Below are 17,153 nucleotides of genomic sequence, written 5' to 3' on the forward strand. Positions count from 1 at the left end.
TAATTGATGTGGTTTGAGGTTTATTGATGTTTTGTTGAAGGTATATATAAATGTTTTATAAATTCGGTATGTGTTTAATAGTTATTAATTATATAAGGGGATTAAAAAGCCTTTAATCCACGAAAAATGTAATGTCGTTAATGCCCGAATTTAATTCAACGTTTTATCCACGATTACGGCTCAATTACGAATGGAAAAGCAGACAAAAATTCCTGTTTTTGAAAAACGTCAAGATTTACAAATTTACTTTTACAAATATAATATTAAACTGAAAAGTATAAAACCTTGAAATCAGAAGCAACTTTATGTTTGCTACCAGCGAAAAGTAAAAGTGTATACAAGAAGGAATTGGTGGAATTCAACAACTGGAGAAAAAAAAGGGGTATAGCAGAAGAAGCAATTACAGAAGAGGTTCTATTATCTTATTTTTTAATGTGAAGAAACGGTTTGCTGCTTCTTCAATGTGGTCAAAATATTCGATGTTAAAAGTGCATAGAATTACTGATAATTCAAAGTATGGTAAACTTAATTCATATTTAAAATCCGCATCAAGAAATCACAAACCGAAGGAGGGCAAAGATACTGGAGAGAGAGCAAATTGAAAAATGTTTTAGAAAAGCACCAGATCAGGAATATTTACAAGTCAAGGTAGGAAAGGTTCACGATGTTAATATTTCAATTTACATATGAAATGTTTTATTTTGAACCTTTTACAGGTTGCATATTTCATGGGAGGTGCTTGTCGATGCAACGAATTAATTTTTTTGGGTATCAGCCAAGTCCAAGACAATTTTTTCGAATTCGAAAACAAACATTTCAAGAAGCTTCACTTCTGGCTATATGTGGATGGAAAATGTACTACACATCCTATAGGCGTCAATATAATTTTGAAAACTTTTTCAAAACTGGCGTCATTTCTTGGATTTTCTGATACAGAAAGTTTTACCGGACATGAAATGAGTCGCTCTTCGGCAACATTATTTTGGAGAATTATGTTGGAAGTCGAGTACGGTAGCGGAAAGTTATACCTATTGAAGATTCATTGTGCAGCAAAATGCAATTGCTGAAAAAATACAAGTATTCCCAGTTTAGTGTTTAGTTTAGTTTACGCGGCTTCGTGCGTAACTTTTTCCATATCGTGCGTAAAATGCTTCTTACAGCACTAGTTACGTAATATACTATAAGTTAACTGCATTAAGTTAATCCAATAATCATTTTTAACACTACCATAATCGTAATTATTCGGGTACCATCAGGCTTGACAATTAATTAATTAGTAGGAATTACCAGATCAAGTAAAGCGCATTTGGTTCCCTCCCGTCCAATTATTCATTAATCTCCACATTATCAATGCCTCCCCCCTTTTTGCGGCTTGTCCTCGTACGCAAATCCAATTAGACCTAAAATCCGAAATACACAGCAAAGATAACACTGTAATGAAGCGTTGGCAAAAATATGCGCATAATTGGTGGGAGAGAAAGAGAAGCCAAACTTTTAATGTGTTTGTTTTCTGGATGCTCTAGGGTGTGCTTAATAGCCACCATATTAAAACCAGTAAGTGTAAAATAAATTTTGTGTCTCGCCAGAGCTCTCGTAACCTTTAATGACTTTGTAATAAAGGCTGCTTTAAAGCTTTTACGTTTGGAACATGCTTTTTCATTGTCATGAAAACTAAAGTGGATTAGCAGAAGTTGTCAAACTTTGAATGATGATGACCAATCGTCCAATGTTGACAAGTTCTTTAAGTCCATGTGTAACCATATTTCACTTTAGTATCAGATATTGCACTAGAAACACTCCTTGCGTAGAGGAAGGAGTTATGGTATAGGATTAATAACTAGCAAATGTCACGTTTTCCCTGGATAAATACTAATTTGATATTAATATATTGTCATTTTCCACATACGTGGCATTAGTACTTGACTCTATATTTACCTATCTTCATTCTTAGGCATAGGTTACCATTTCTCTTAACAATAGTAAATAGTTAAAATAATCGTAGTAGTATTTCAAAAACGATCTTGGAAAGTAAAATTTCTCCTTTACAGTAACACCTCATATATTGAACACTCCGTTTTTTTATATGTGATTAACCTTTGAAAAGGAGTCGATAGCTGTTCTCAGCCCTTTTGCAAAGTCAAAGGTCGGATTCTATTGAAGAGAGAATGCGGAGAGTGCAAATGCGCCATAACACCACACAAAGGGTAGAAAAGCCGTAATCCTTTTGCTTTATACATACGGAATTAGAGTCGAGATAGTTGTGCACTCGAAGATCTTGGGAGCTTAATATAATATCAGCCGTTGAAAAATAATACGACTGCTTTTCTCCTGCTTCGAAAAAAAATAATATCTTGTCAAGTTTTAAACTAAAAAAAAGTTTAAATAGAGATTAATATATCAAATTTTGATGTTGGAAGAAGGTTGTTTTTTAAATATAGATAACATATTACATCACCAAACATATTGCTAATAGTAAAGTCTGTTCACGATTTTCGTGAACACTACCATAGATTTTTCACATTTATTTGCCCCAAGTGTAGTTTTATAATGATTTTCATCACTTCAAGAAATTGTGAAATACCACATCATCTTGCATCCAACATTTAAGCTCTCCCTGAAACATTACAAGGTTCAGTAAGCCCATTGTGTGCTGTCCTATCAGCATGATATTTTACCATAATTGAATTGATGCTTGATTTGAAAATGGAGAGTATACGAACAGGTTTCATGTTGTTTATTTTATACAAATACTTTCGACTAAATATTTCCTGGCAAAAAATCTTTTGACCTATTTCCCTAGCAAAGTTTTGCAAAAAAGGCCATTTTAAAACATAAAGGTCCCGAGAATATAATCAATTATGAATACCTACTTCGACAATATTTCTAACTTTAGTTTTTATAAAATTTAAACTTTTGACTACAGAATCAATTAAAACATTTTCTCATTTTATCCAGTGTTCTAAAAGCATATTAGACAATTCCTTTTTCTCCCTTAATCACATTGGAAAAACTTTTGGAATTTTTTAGGTAAAATGTGCAGATTAAAACTTTTAAACAGCAACTCTCGCTTTATCAAATTTGTTGAAAAGCGTGCATTTAAATTAGTTTCGTGGAAATGATTACCTAATTCTAAATTTAAAACCAACTAGCTCGCTGTTTACAACCGTTAATGAGGAACGTAGACAATTAGGTAAACAGTTTAGGTGTTAAAGTTTGTTTTCGCTTCACTATAAAAACACAAATAACTGACTTAAACCTTGACAAAGAAATAGGCAAATTAGTTAATTGGTTTAGTTGACTGGGATTATGCTTCCAAAAGTTTGTATGTGTTACAGCAAACCTGGGCTTACTCGAATTTAAAGTGAAACTTTGCCAAGGCTTAGTAAAATAAACTTTGTTCAATATAAGTTTCAGTATACGTAAAACAGACGTCGCTCTAACAAATTGCTCAAGACAATTGCTACAGCACATCGGGCACATCAAACTATTAAACTGATCTTAGTTTGATAGTTTAAAGGAGAATGTCTGATAATTTATTTGAGTTAGTAAGTTGTTGCACGCCCAGAGTGTCATTTCCTATAAAGGACAACAATCACAGCTAAGGGTTGGCGAAAATTGACAGTTAAGTAATCGATTTAGTAGATTGCAAAGACAAAGTTTTAGAATACCTCAAATGGTGTAACCAGAACACTATTTTCTCATTTTAATGGTAAATAACTATCATTACGCCTCGTTTTCACAATATTTTTTGGATGGTGTTCAAAAAAAATTAAAAGAAGTATTTTATTGTTCTTGGAAATACAATGCTTTCCGATGGATATTTGTTTACGTACTCAAATGCGGTGGTTCAATTGCTTCTGATAGAAATTTGAAAGCTAAGACAGAATTTGCTTATCTTTTTGGGGCCATCGAATGCTTATAAAGAGCTGGGCTAAGACTGAAGTTTTTGTTTTGATTGTTGTTTAAAGTTGTGAGACCTTAAGTTATACGATATATGTAGTGCAAAGTGGAAGTTTTTTGCATCTTACTTAGGAGTACGCGCTCCATTGAGAACGTAAATTCGGTTCAATAAAATTTTAATATAAAATAATGACACCAGACATTGACGGTAATTTTTGGAAAATTGAATTAAAGCTTTTAACATTTTCTTGAAAATACCCTTCTCTTGCCTTCGACTCATCTTTTTAAGTCAATTATGAAGTTCAGCCATTAGGTCCGATTATCCTTTATCGGCTCTTAACTGGTCGTTATACTACCAAATTTGATAAAGCGTTGTTTAAACACCCTTGGACTGTATAAGGGGCTTTATATTAAGCTAAAATAACAACAAAACATCCGAAAAATCGCAATTTTATAGAATGTATACAAGCAGAGTAAACTCTTTCGTTCTTCCTCGATAAATTTCTCGTTTCCTCGCTGTTCCCTGTACTAAAATGTATACAAATATCTGTCAAGCTGAAATAAAATCCAATGTACTGAAAAATAATTTAATTTAACTGCATCAGGCACATGCCTTCGAAATTAAATTGCCTGAAAATTTAAAATATGCTTACACCACTGATATTCTGAAGACGCTGTCGAGAAAACTGATTGCTGGAAATTCGGAAGGAAAATATTGATTTGTACATGTAAATATACGTATGCATGTACTCAAGAATGGACCACTCAACATTATGAATTCCTACTATTCCCAAATTTTCAAGTCCAAATTATAAATCGCAACCCCTTTTTAAATTATTACATTTTCTATCACAGAGTCTCTATAGACAACTTTAAGTACTTATTTATTTAGAAACGCGAGTTGAACCTGCTATATCGAAGCAGAAAAATCAATCTAACGGAATATATCTTAAAAGGTCTAGAAATTTGAGCCTTAAAGCCGGTTACATTTCCTCCCCCGGTTTGCGTATAAAAGCCTCACATCTTTTAATCTATCAGCCACTTTCTTCGTAAAAGTTTAATAGGTTGCGTTCAATTCGGAAGGCTCTTTTAGGCACCCCTATTGTAAGATGAATTTATCAAATTCAGGTCCTGAAAAATAAAACCCTTAAAAGCACTTTAACTCTGCATAACCGCGATAAGAACAAGAGAAGGTCAATCAATCAATTTTTTCCATTAATCTTGCTTTATTCTGTAAAACATTGCTCCTATCCATCAAAAATTCATACCTCTTACGGCTAACCGGATTATGTACTTAAATTCTCAATATACATCTTTAAGATATAATGTACGAGTTTCCATATCTATTAGAAAGGAAATTTTGTTTGTTTGTCGTGCTGAAAATCTTTATGCTTGATGAACTAAGACACACGTCGCTTTCTGTTTATAACGCAAGGAAATGTTACAAAATATTTTTTTATAAAATCATGCAATATGATTTTTAGTGCAAAAAGTTTCTCTTTTTTGTACTATCCTATATTTGTATGAAATAAAAATCATAAACATAGTTTTTCATTTTTAATTAACTATTCACTACAATTTAATGTTAAAAAAAACATTACAATTAGAACAACTACTTAAATTTACATTAGACGGAAGAGAAGAAAGCACTTGATTGTTATCAACAAATTGACTATCAGTAGCCGAAGACGCTGGTCGAAGCGAACAGGAAGGTGTGTCTGCTCCCAGTGCTCCATCATTAAAATCAGTTGGAATCTTCACATATATTGAAGGTTTGCATTGTTGTGCTGCAAATCTTGATGAAGGTAAATCAATTTCGAAGAGCTTTGCTGTTTCTATTCTACTGAATAAAGGCAACTGTAGAAGACTTCCACCCAAGACAGGCTGAGTAGAGCACTTATTGTTTTTGTAAAAAACAAAAAGGCTTCTGTGAGGTGTTTGAGGTCTGCGTAAATTGATGTATTTACGGTAACTTTCTAGTAGTTTGGTAACAACAAACGATCTTGGCTTATTAGTTTTGATGTCTGGAATTTTTGTTAACAAAATATCTTCTTTTTCTTCTATGTTATCAAGAGTTATTTTATTCAGTTCATCTCTTCTGGAAGCACCTGCCATTCCAAAAATTGCAACCACCTTCATCATCAAATATGTGCTATCCGGGGCTTCGTTCAAAAACTTCTGTACGTCTTTTTCGGACGATAACTCACTGAATTTTGTTTTTAAAATGCCATCAACTTAGGCTAATTCTTAATATTACAGCATTGATTTGACCATAGAAAATTCCGATCATAAAGTAGATGGTTTTACTTCTTTTAATTTGGATGAAAAATAAGATAGTTCCATTAATCTTTTTAAACCTTTCATAGGTCGCCTCATATACCTATCCCTTTTGACTTCATTGGGATCAATTTGGAGTCCCCAAATAAGCAATAAATATTTTTGTTTATACATAAAAAAGTCTTGTTTAGGTCCATATTTCGGGACGTTTTTGACCATTTCCTAATTAACGACCTGTGCCTCACAAAATATTGATGTATCCGAAAAATTCGAAAATTCACAATGGGGTTAAATTTTTTCTCCTTAAATTCTTTTCAAAAAACGGTTTTTTTTATGATTTAAATATTATAAATTAAAATAAATTTTTCTTGAAAACTAAAGTGGTTTTTATCGCCTTTTTAGAGACATCCTGTATTTCTAACCCATACAAACCAAAAAAAAATTATTTCAAATATCTGTTTTGTTAAGCAGAAAACGACACGTATGTGGTAGTCAACCCCTTTTGATAAATGGGTCATTAACAGTAAACAGCAAAGATAAGAGCTTTCCCTTGGATTTAGTTAAAAAGGTCTGATGTCCGCTGAATACCGAAACAGACATCCAAAATGCAAATACGCGCAATTTATCAAGCAGGATGGAATGTCTGAAGCAGATACTGGATAAATTTATCTTGATTTCTTTACATATTACATGTGTTATTCGTTATAAATGGCAAGGCATTTTGGGGAAAACTATAAATTCAATGAAAGCAAGATAGTGAAACTTTAAGTCAAAGTCAAATTCATGGACAATTTTTCATATGTTGTAGCATGTGTAGCAGCAAATTTTTATAATTTCTCGAGTAAAGTTTATAGTTAACATTAATTTGGAGTTTACACTATACTAAACTGAAAATAAGCATTTTAATGTGATTAGCAAAGTGAACTACACGTAGGTTTTAAAACACAAGAAAACCAGCATTAACCATTTGCAGAACTCGTTTAAGTCCCCTTAAATCGCTCATTGACTCGCCTAGATTGCAGTGCATCTTTTATAATCCCCACAATACAACTAAATAAAACTAGTTTCCAGAGAAGTTGAGAAAGAAATTCTATTATACGAACTTTCCAAGGTTTTTCAGCTCTCCTTTGTCTATAAGAGAGGCAATTTATCTGCAGAAATTGATGCGGTTTTATGGGCTTTCTTAGGTGCTTGCAAGTGTAATTTATTTTTGTTACACTCAAAGAGGCACTTTTTTGTTCCAGAAGGGTAAAAACAGTGGAAATGAGTCGGATGGCTAATGATTTTATTTTAAATATAATTGGAAACTCGACACGACTACCTGCAGGCCGATTAAACTGTAAAACTGTAAATGTACCAACTTTCTTGCTCAATTAAAACTGGTTTGGTGTGTTTATAGCTGGAACAGCAACAGCTGAAAACAGTAGTTTTAATTAACTAAAACATTTCATGTGTCCTGCTTTTTGAATTATTTTATATTTGAATCGCTTAACAACAGTAATAAATGTTTTTAAATTATTAACACGATTGGTACCTAAGATGTATTGAGTTACATACAATTTATTATACGTGAGTGTCTGACTTTTAAACCTTTTTTAACAAAAGTCGGTAAAGTCCAAATATAATTACATTTTGACTTTTGATCTGATGTGCAAAATAAATTTTAACATTTTTTGTTGGTCAGATTGAGTGTCTTCCATTTACACTTTTACTACGCAATGTATATTTATTTTGTGTTAAATCAAACTGACAACGATGTCGACTGACCTACCAATGAAAATCACTATTTTTGATAAAATGTCCAGTTGGCATATTTAAAAATTCGGTCTTTCGGAAATTTCACACAACGACAAAAGACAAGAGTAAATTATATCTCAAAACTCTGGATAGTTTTTCAACTTATGTTATCCATTTTTCAGATAAACTAGCAGTTTTGCTAAGAACAAAAAGTGCACTTTTTAAGGTTATAAGTTATTAATAGAAATTAAAATATGCTCTAAAACTTTTCGCTATCGTATAAATTGTTTCGAGTAAGCCCGACAGAAATACGGCGTTATTCCATTATTAAGGCCCCCGTAAAACTTTTCAGATAATTGTAATTTACTTCTACCGATAAGTGATAAGCTGCTCTGCTCTTCTCACTTGCCGTCACTTTGATTTATAAATCTACTTTAGACAATAAGACCGTTCCATTTCCGAGCTCCTTTATTTAGAACATTACGTAAAAAAGTGAAAGAGCACATTCTAGATGTTGAAAAAAATAATTATACTACTTTCGATATGTTTTACATAAGATTTCTTCTGTCATTCTATAAGAATGGAGACATTTTTAATATTGCTCCAGGCATCTTCTACATCAATGTCTTCATAATTTAGCTGGATCTAAAAAAATGTTGTGAATATTGTTGTTTAGTTTTAGTAACTTTCGTTTTTGTGGTGTTGTTCTTGCCTCTGGATATCTAGGCGTTTTTCTTCACATGTATCTTGATCTTGCTAAGCAGAAGACTATGATCTGAAGGGACATCCGCCGCTGGATACGTTTTGAGGGATTTTACGGAGTTTTGGAATCCATTGTTTATAAAGATGAAATCAATCTGGTTCCTAACGACTTTTTGGGCGTATCAGCTGGAGAATTCATGACGGTGCGTGAGAATCTTCTTAGCTTCACTTCGAGACCTTCCTGACCTGTGAGTGTACCTACCAGTATCTACGCTACCACCGGCACTGCTTTCTGGATAACAGTTATTGAGCCACTTCACCAACTACAAGGTGATGATTCCCTCAGCAGGAATAATAACATTACTTAAAAATTTAAACAAAAAACGCTCTCATAAAAAGTGATGAAGACATTTTGGTCATATTATCTAAACTCACCTTGTTTTTTTTTCGTGAACAATGAAATGAAAAGTTAAAAAGCATTTGGGTCCGGTCTTATTGTGGATCAGATATCCTCGTTATATAGAAAAGAAAATCCGGTGACGTCCTGATAAAATAATGCTCCTCCACACAGATATATTTCACAATGCACCAGCCCTAGAAAAAATGACGTTCCCAACTCTTTCGTTGAGCTTTTGCTCCAGACAGGTCCCACTTGTTATTTTTAGGGTCTGCCGGATTACTGGATCGGCTGAACGCAGCCAGCTATACATTCAGGGTTTTAGCATGGTGTTTTATTCGAGCAATTCGAAAAGGTTTTCTTTTTTTATTTTAGACTGGCGTGACAAATTGAAGGGTCGGATCTAAATGCGTAATCAGATTTCGCACTTTGCTTCACACCGCCCTGTATTTTTTTGTGAATTTTACGGTTACCTGTGTAAAATATTCTCAATATCTTTAAAACAAAAACATTTAATGAGTTATTCTATTAAAAAGCATGTTTACAAGTGTGAACAGATAATCCCTTAATAAATATTAATGAAACTCAAAATTTTCCTCGTAATCTATAAAAGCTTTTGAAGGTTATGCAAATGCCCAATGAAAATGCTAATTTCATTTAAACTCGCTGAATTCGAGGAGTTCCTAAGTTTCTGAGATTTTATTGTGTTCACCGGTGCAGTTCGTAGCACAGCGTAATTTCCTTTTGTAACTAACAAATAATTGTAGTTCAATAGCTAGAAAAGGTGCTGATTATCGATATGCATCTTAGCAGAGACTTTGGAAAGTTGATCCATTAAAACTTCGGAAATTTGCGAAGTTTTACACAATTTCGTTGAAATCGCTGAGTCTACAACGCAAACTGTTTAAACCTCGGCGTTGGCTACGTTCAGTAGAATAAATTATTTTATATTCCAAATCCATTTTATTGAAATTAACAGGAACGATTCATATTGAATATAAACAATTTTTTTAGTGTTAAATGTATCAAGGGCATTAGGTGAATGTTTTAATGTGGACATTTGATATTAATCAGAATAAGTTACGAATCAAAACAATAGTACTGATACTCAAACATCATATTCTTGTTATCAAAGCTTTTGATAGTAAAATTGATGAGCCCAAAGAATGTCAAGAAAATATTTTTAGTTTTGTGAATTGTTCGCAAGAAGGCAATTGGAATTCAATATATTTACTACTATTCAATTAATTTACGAACCCGGTGCGGGTTGCAGAATTCGGGACGACTACATTATGGTGTTATGAGGCGGAGTCTCCGACCGTCTCTCTTACCAACGCATGTCTAGCTTAGTTTATATCCGATTGATTGGGCGCTTCCCCTTTCTGCATAGCAGTAGCGGTGATTTGTCATCACTAAAAATAGCAATGATGCACTATGTGCATTCTGACTGTAACCTTGCCTCGCGCATTTTATTATTTTTCCATCTCCGAATATCTGCTTTAATTCAATGAATTTATACTTTTAAATAATAAGTCCATCTTTTAAAGTAATGAGTCTTCCATTCGTGACAATATCAATCGCCAAACATACTTTATTCGAGCAATAACCCTGTTTAACATGATAAATGACAAATCTGACAATGACAAAACCTCCTTTTTAATAACAATTCGACAAATAAACTTTCCTTGAAATACGTGTACAACTTATTCGACAATTGATCTTTGGGATACACTTTAGTGGCCAAATAGTTATAGGCTATTTCATAAGGCGGATCCAGAAACACCTAATCATAATCTACTATTGTTGACCTTTTGTGCTTCTTATTTCCATTCCATGGTCACGAAATTCTTCTGCTTTTTCAAACAGATTGCCTTTAAAAGGCTTAATTAACACCGTCGGATTCCAAAGGAATGACAAATAAAACAAAACAAATTCATCTGACGATGACAAGACATCTTTTTGAATTTCAATCCATCAAATAACAATTTGATAAATAAATTTGCAATGAAATAAGAATGCAACTTATTCGACAATTAATCTTTGAAATACACTTTAGTGACCAAATAGTTATTAGCTACTTTATTAGCAGATGGAACAATGTGTAGTGACAACTTTAGAAATTTTCTTCGCTTGCTCTTTCTGTTTTTTGAGAGACATTCAGACACGTACCTTTTATGCGATCAGTAGCACTCAAAATTCCCTCTATGAATATTCCACGAGCCTATATAACGTGTCTAAAGTTCCGTCTCTTAGAAGTGCGATTTGATTACATTTACGAGACTTCAGTAAAAAGGCAATTCCAGGCCACTTCTTTGGTTCACCACATAAAAGGATCGTAAAATATCTTTGACAATGTAGCAGGGTTGCTTTCTAACTTAAAAGCTCTCGGTGCTGGCTCAGACGACAATAATTTTCCCGTTTAGAAAATTTTATGTTGGCACACTTCGGTGGCTACTAAAAATTGGTTGTTGTTTATTCGTTCCGAAAAAATTATATACACATTCAGGTCATGTCACTCTGAAACAAACTGACTTTAATTCGATTATAAGAGGCAAATCCGGTTATCAAAAATTGATTGAATTTTATGATTTTATTGATGGGATGTTAAAACGAGTGGCGTGACGATTTTAAATTTCATGTCACAGGTCAAAGAGGATTCATTGGGGTTTCGTTTGGATGTTAATTGTTTTTCAGCGCTTTGTCAATTTGCTTTTGTAGTATAACATTTAGATCAATAATTATAATTTAGTTTAACGCACAGGAAAAATCAAAAGATTTTCTGATCGATGGTAATTGCAGCTAGCACTGCGTGTTTTTCATCATTTTTGAAGTTTTATGACGGAAAACTTCGATGAATCGCAACTTTTTTTCCTGAAACAAGAACGACGGTTTTAAGACGGATAATATCGGCAGTAAATATAAAGTGCGCCCGATATGGAAGATTCGAGAGCGTAAGTTTTGAAATTTTTACCGAAAATTGATAGCGAAATAGCGAGATGAAAGGCAATAAAACTGCTTGCCTATATTCGATATAGAAAGGGAATTTTTGTTTGGCGCAAGCTTGGTATAAAAGCTTTCAAAATGATAAGCCGATTTAAATGAGTAAACGGAATACGATATTCAGGCACGTTTTCTACCATGTTCTTACTTTATGTACGTAATAGAGAAAATCACGTAATCCCTCGAATGACTGATATTTTCAATGGTTGTTACTTTATCATATGAACTTGTCGAAAGATATGTTGATATCCTACTGATGATATCTTGTCCTCCTGCTTCATCGTCATTTATGATTCATGTTCAACATAACAGCAACAGTCTTACTAGTTATTAATTTTGCAGGACATCTATAGAATTCTGCTCGAGGTGATGCATTATATCTCGGCCAAGGAGAGAGATCCTTACCTATCGCTAAAGAGTCTTGCCATTTAATTGGAAATAATCCTGGGTCAAACAGATATTTAGGACATCAGAAAGCACATCTGCTGGTGGAACCTAATTAAAAATGAAATGACAACCTCATTGCAGATGGTAGACGAAAAAAACATGTCGGTGATCATCTTCATAGAGTGCTTGATTAGGAGCAAGCCACTAATCCACAGTTTTGTCACATATTGGATTGAAGTTGCATGAACAAGGATATTCATATTGTTGTTATGGAAACTTGGGTACAAAACAACAAATAAATGGACACACTAACAATTGCACAAAAGAAGATGGAACGAAATATGTTGGAAGTACTACTGCATGATAGAAAACCATCAATTGGATCCGCCAGAATCAAAGATAACTGACATTGCTGAAGACGTAGCAAGATTAAAGCAGGAAGAAGACAGAAATAAGCAAGACATTTCATGAGAACGGAGGAAAATATAGATAGACAAAGGTAACTGACGAATAGCGACCAAGAGGATGCAGTAAAAACCTAGAAAGTCCAAAGACTAGGTGGAAGGACAATCTCCAGAAAGTAATGGGAGTGCAATGGATGAGCAGAACAGCTGGCAGAAGCGTATGGAGACAGCTTGGAGAGTGAGTATGAAAGATGGACCGAAACACGCTGAGAATGATGATGATGATGATGATTTCGCCCACAAGTTCTCCAAAAAGGTTTTCAGTCCTTGAGTGGCTACACCATAACCTAAACAGAAAACAGTTTTGTGTCAAAAATGCCACATGTAAGCTATTATACTATCTCTCAAGATGAAAGAGTCATCACATACAAGAAATATAACAAATATTACTCAGTACTACTCCATGTGCAGTAGTTTGACAGAGTCATGCATCTACAACGCACTTACAACCAGTTAAATAAAGTTTTAGTGGAAACTCTAACCTTTTACTCTTTTAGTTACGTTTTAAAAGATACAGGGACAACTTAGCCAAGTAAGCCTCTCTACCTATGGAACTGGGGGTTTTAGGTACGTGCCAATCCTCAAATCCAAAGACTGTAACCCCTAACGGCAAAAACATTAAACATTTAACATCCTGGAACTTATACAACACGAACGGGAAAGGAGATTAAGTGATTAAGCCAACAGGTTTTCCTACTTGCGTGTCTGGAGTCACGAAATCCGCGAAGGCGTGTTCCTTTAATAAAGCCCTCACAAAAATACCTAATTTGCCGCTTATGAAGAATAATCGCCGTCTGGCTTCTTTCAACACTCTAATAAGAAATGAAAAGGGACATTTTGGTCGGGAAAACGTGGACTTACCAAGAAACGTTTATCGATTGGGCTAATTAGAATTCTGCTGGTGATCGCGGGCATAGGAAAAGGTAACAAAACAATAAAATTCCGAACGACATAAAGTGGACAATAAAAATAAAAACATAATGGTGTTCAATAAAAGCTTTTAGCGGAATCTCCCCTCAGTGGCATTAAATTACCAGGAGGAGCAGTTTCCTCGGGCGCCCTTCGCTGGTTGTCTTCTAAACAAGGTTAAGAAACTGGCGGCTTCCAAATAAGGATTTATAACGGCACCGAAAAAGCACCCTTAGGTTTATTAATACTAAACCTAATGTGTTTGAGACAACGCATTATGGAACGAAACTTTACGTTCTGGTTATGTGGTGATTTATTTAACCGCAGACCTGTTAGCTTAAATGCGAAACATTCTTCAAAAAGCAAGAGGATATTCCTTAAATATTAGAAAGAATTATTTGGGTTCCAAAAGCTAAAAGTGTTACTTTTACATGTTATGCATTTTGTCGACACCTTTTTGAATAAGGAAATTGAGATAAAAAACTAAACAATAATACAGTGTATTTTATTTCCCAGTGAGAAAGAATAAGCATTTATGTAACACTGCATTAAAGGTGTCTTATTTGGGGATTTTTGACTCGTTCATTAAATGACAGCTGTACACGTCAAAAATTACAGAAAATATTTTAATCTGTGTTTTTAATAACTCGGTTAGCATGCGTTGGTGTAGCAAAGGTAATACAAATCTAAATGCCGCTATCTGTAATACTAGCTTTACATCGAGGTTGACGTGTGTCATTTCTGTTACTTGCCAACAAGCATACCAACCCACTTAAATTTAAAAATAAATTGATAATTGAGTACATGCTTGTTAATGTATTTTCCAATTATTTTATTTAGTGTAATATTATTAATTTCTTAGTTAATCAAAGTTTACAGAAGATTTGTATTTCCACATGTCACAAGGGACTAGAAAGATAAATGAAAAATAATTGCCAGGATTTTACTCTAAAAATCGTTTTTTTAATATTCTAACCTCAAAAACAAACTACGATAGATTATTTAACCATGTCAAAGTTTAACTGCTGTCCAACAAACAGTTTGCACAACCAAGTAATAAGTCATCAAATCTTCAGTTTTTTCGAAATATCTCGAAAACAAAAAATTGATAGAATATTTTCTTGGCATCTAATATTTTTTCGAGGAAGCTGAACAATCACTTTTTGACTGAATGTTAAGTAAAAAATCCATCATCAAAGCTTTAATGTAGAGTGTATGCTCTATTGTCGACCTTACTCTAAACTGACAGGTCCAGAAATCATTAGTCATACGAACCAAATCAGAAAACACATAAGGTTTGTCAGTAATCCTGTCATCCATTACTAGTTTATTATGATAGATTTATTTGACGTAGATTCGTAAAGGATTGGATTACTTTATACAAGGTATTTTTCGAAAGTAGGTCAAATTATACATTATGTTAGCCGAAACTTCATTGACGACGACAAAAGTTTTGTTATTAGTTAACTTTTCCTCTTGTTGTCTTTCAATAGCATATTGCAGATACCCTGTTCAATTTCAACACAATTCTAAATCACCTGTGTAACTTAAACGACCAACACCTCGACCTTTTACAGGTTATTTTGAGATTTCAAATACTGTTTTTATCCAACGAAAATGACCAAGACTGAACTCAATCCCTTGTCCCAAAATTACTTTTCGGTTAATACTTTGGCAATGGTAGTTGGCAGATTATATTGGTAAGTAGTTTGGACGTTTCAGCTCCCTTTCATCTTGAATGAGTGTCGATTTTTTGTTATCGACTCTCAATGTGATACTATGCTGTTAAATACCGGTCTAAAACTAATAATATTTCAAAATTTAGGTCAAATTTATAAACATAATATAATAGGTACAAATTATAGAAAAAGTACGTAACATGTTACAATTTTAATAACACGGTGGATAAGGAAAACTTGGTTGCTTATTCTTTATGAAAACCAGTGTTACCAGGTCTGGAAAAAATTCCCTCTAAAAAAATTAGATTTGGAAAATACTTTAAAATTTTTTTGAAACATGCTAAATACTAATACAACATTCATCCATTTAACTTTTTGATTATGCAAGAAAAATACTTGTCAATACACAGGATTATAAAAAAAAATTGACGACTGTCCACTTAACTGTTTACTGACTTGGAAACTGTCAATTACGACCACACGAAGCTATAAAATTATAAAACATCATCTAAAAAGCGTTTAAATTAGTGTTAAACGTACCTTATTGCTTTATAAGTGAAATTTTGACAGGTAACAGGTCAATTTTGGACATATCTTAATCAAAAAGATGGTAAATGTCAAACAATACACACTCAAAATTATAATTATATAACCTTTCTTAAAAGCAGCCCAAACAATACAAATCATATTTAATGCTTGTTTATAGGTCTATGAATACAATGTTGACAGTTCTGAGATAAAATTGTATGTTTCGGACCAAATTTAATATGTTACAAACGTGTCAACTGGCAAAATCAAAACCATAGTACTATTAAACAAAAATATTTTTTTTAAAAGCGTTTAAATAAGTGCTGAACTTCGTTATATGTACTTTATAGCTTCATAAATTAAATTTTTACAGATAACACCTTGATTTGGAACACATCTAAATGTGTCAAAATGGTGGTAACTGTCTAATGCCAGCTAATGAAGCTATAAAACTACTAAGCTGGTTTGAAATCAATATAATTATTGTCAATCATATTATCGTATTAATATGCATTTTATAGTTTCATAAGTAGTTTTTTGGCAGTTGTGACATGTAACTGTCTGTTGTGGTTATATTTTGATCTGTCACGATGATAGTCTGTCAAATACTACTCTATTAAACTATGAAACATTGTTTACCCCCATTTGCACCGTCGTACTTGAAGCCAAGCTTAAGTTGTGTGGTTGAGACTGTGTCGAACACAGTTTGAAAAAGTCACAGTCTGGACCATGCTTAACTTAAGCTGGGCTTGAAGTTCGACGGTGCAAATTGCGGTTAAAGGCAGTCCAATCAGTTCAAATCATGCACCTTTATCGGTCTATGAATAAAATTTTGACTCATCATTTGAAAAGCGTTTAAATTAGTGTTAAACTACGTTACAGTTATAAATCATATTAACTGCTTGTTTATAGGTCCATGGGTAGAAATTGGTTTATTCTGAGCACATTTCAACGTGCTATAAACTTGGAAATTATCAAAATCTTTTCCATGGAGCTATATAAATACAAAACTTTTTTAAAACTCTGCTCTATCTGTTAAAATTCGCATTTAATGTTTTTTTAGAGCTCTATGAGCAGGATTTTTGACAAATGTGACGTGAAGCTGGTTTCTTTGAAGCAATTTGCAGCTTTTTAAGACTAAAAATCTGTGCAATTTTAGTCTTACAACTGGCA

Source organism: Ips typographus, linkage group LG6, assembly GCF_016097725.1.
Source record: "Ips typographus isolate SLU linkage group LG6, UJ_Ityp_2.0, whole genome shotgun sequence".
Lineage (NCBI taxonomy): Eukaryota > Metazoa > Arthropoda > Insecta > Coleoptera > Curculionidae > Ips > Ips typographus.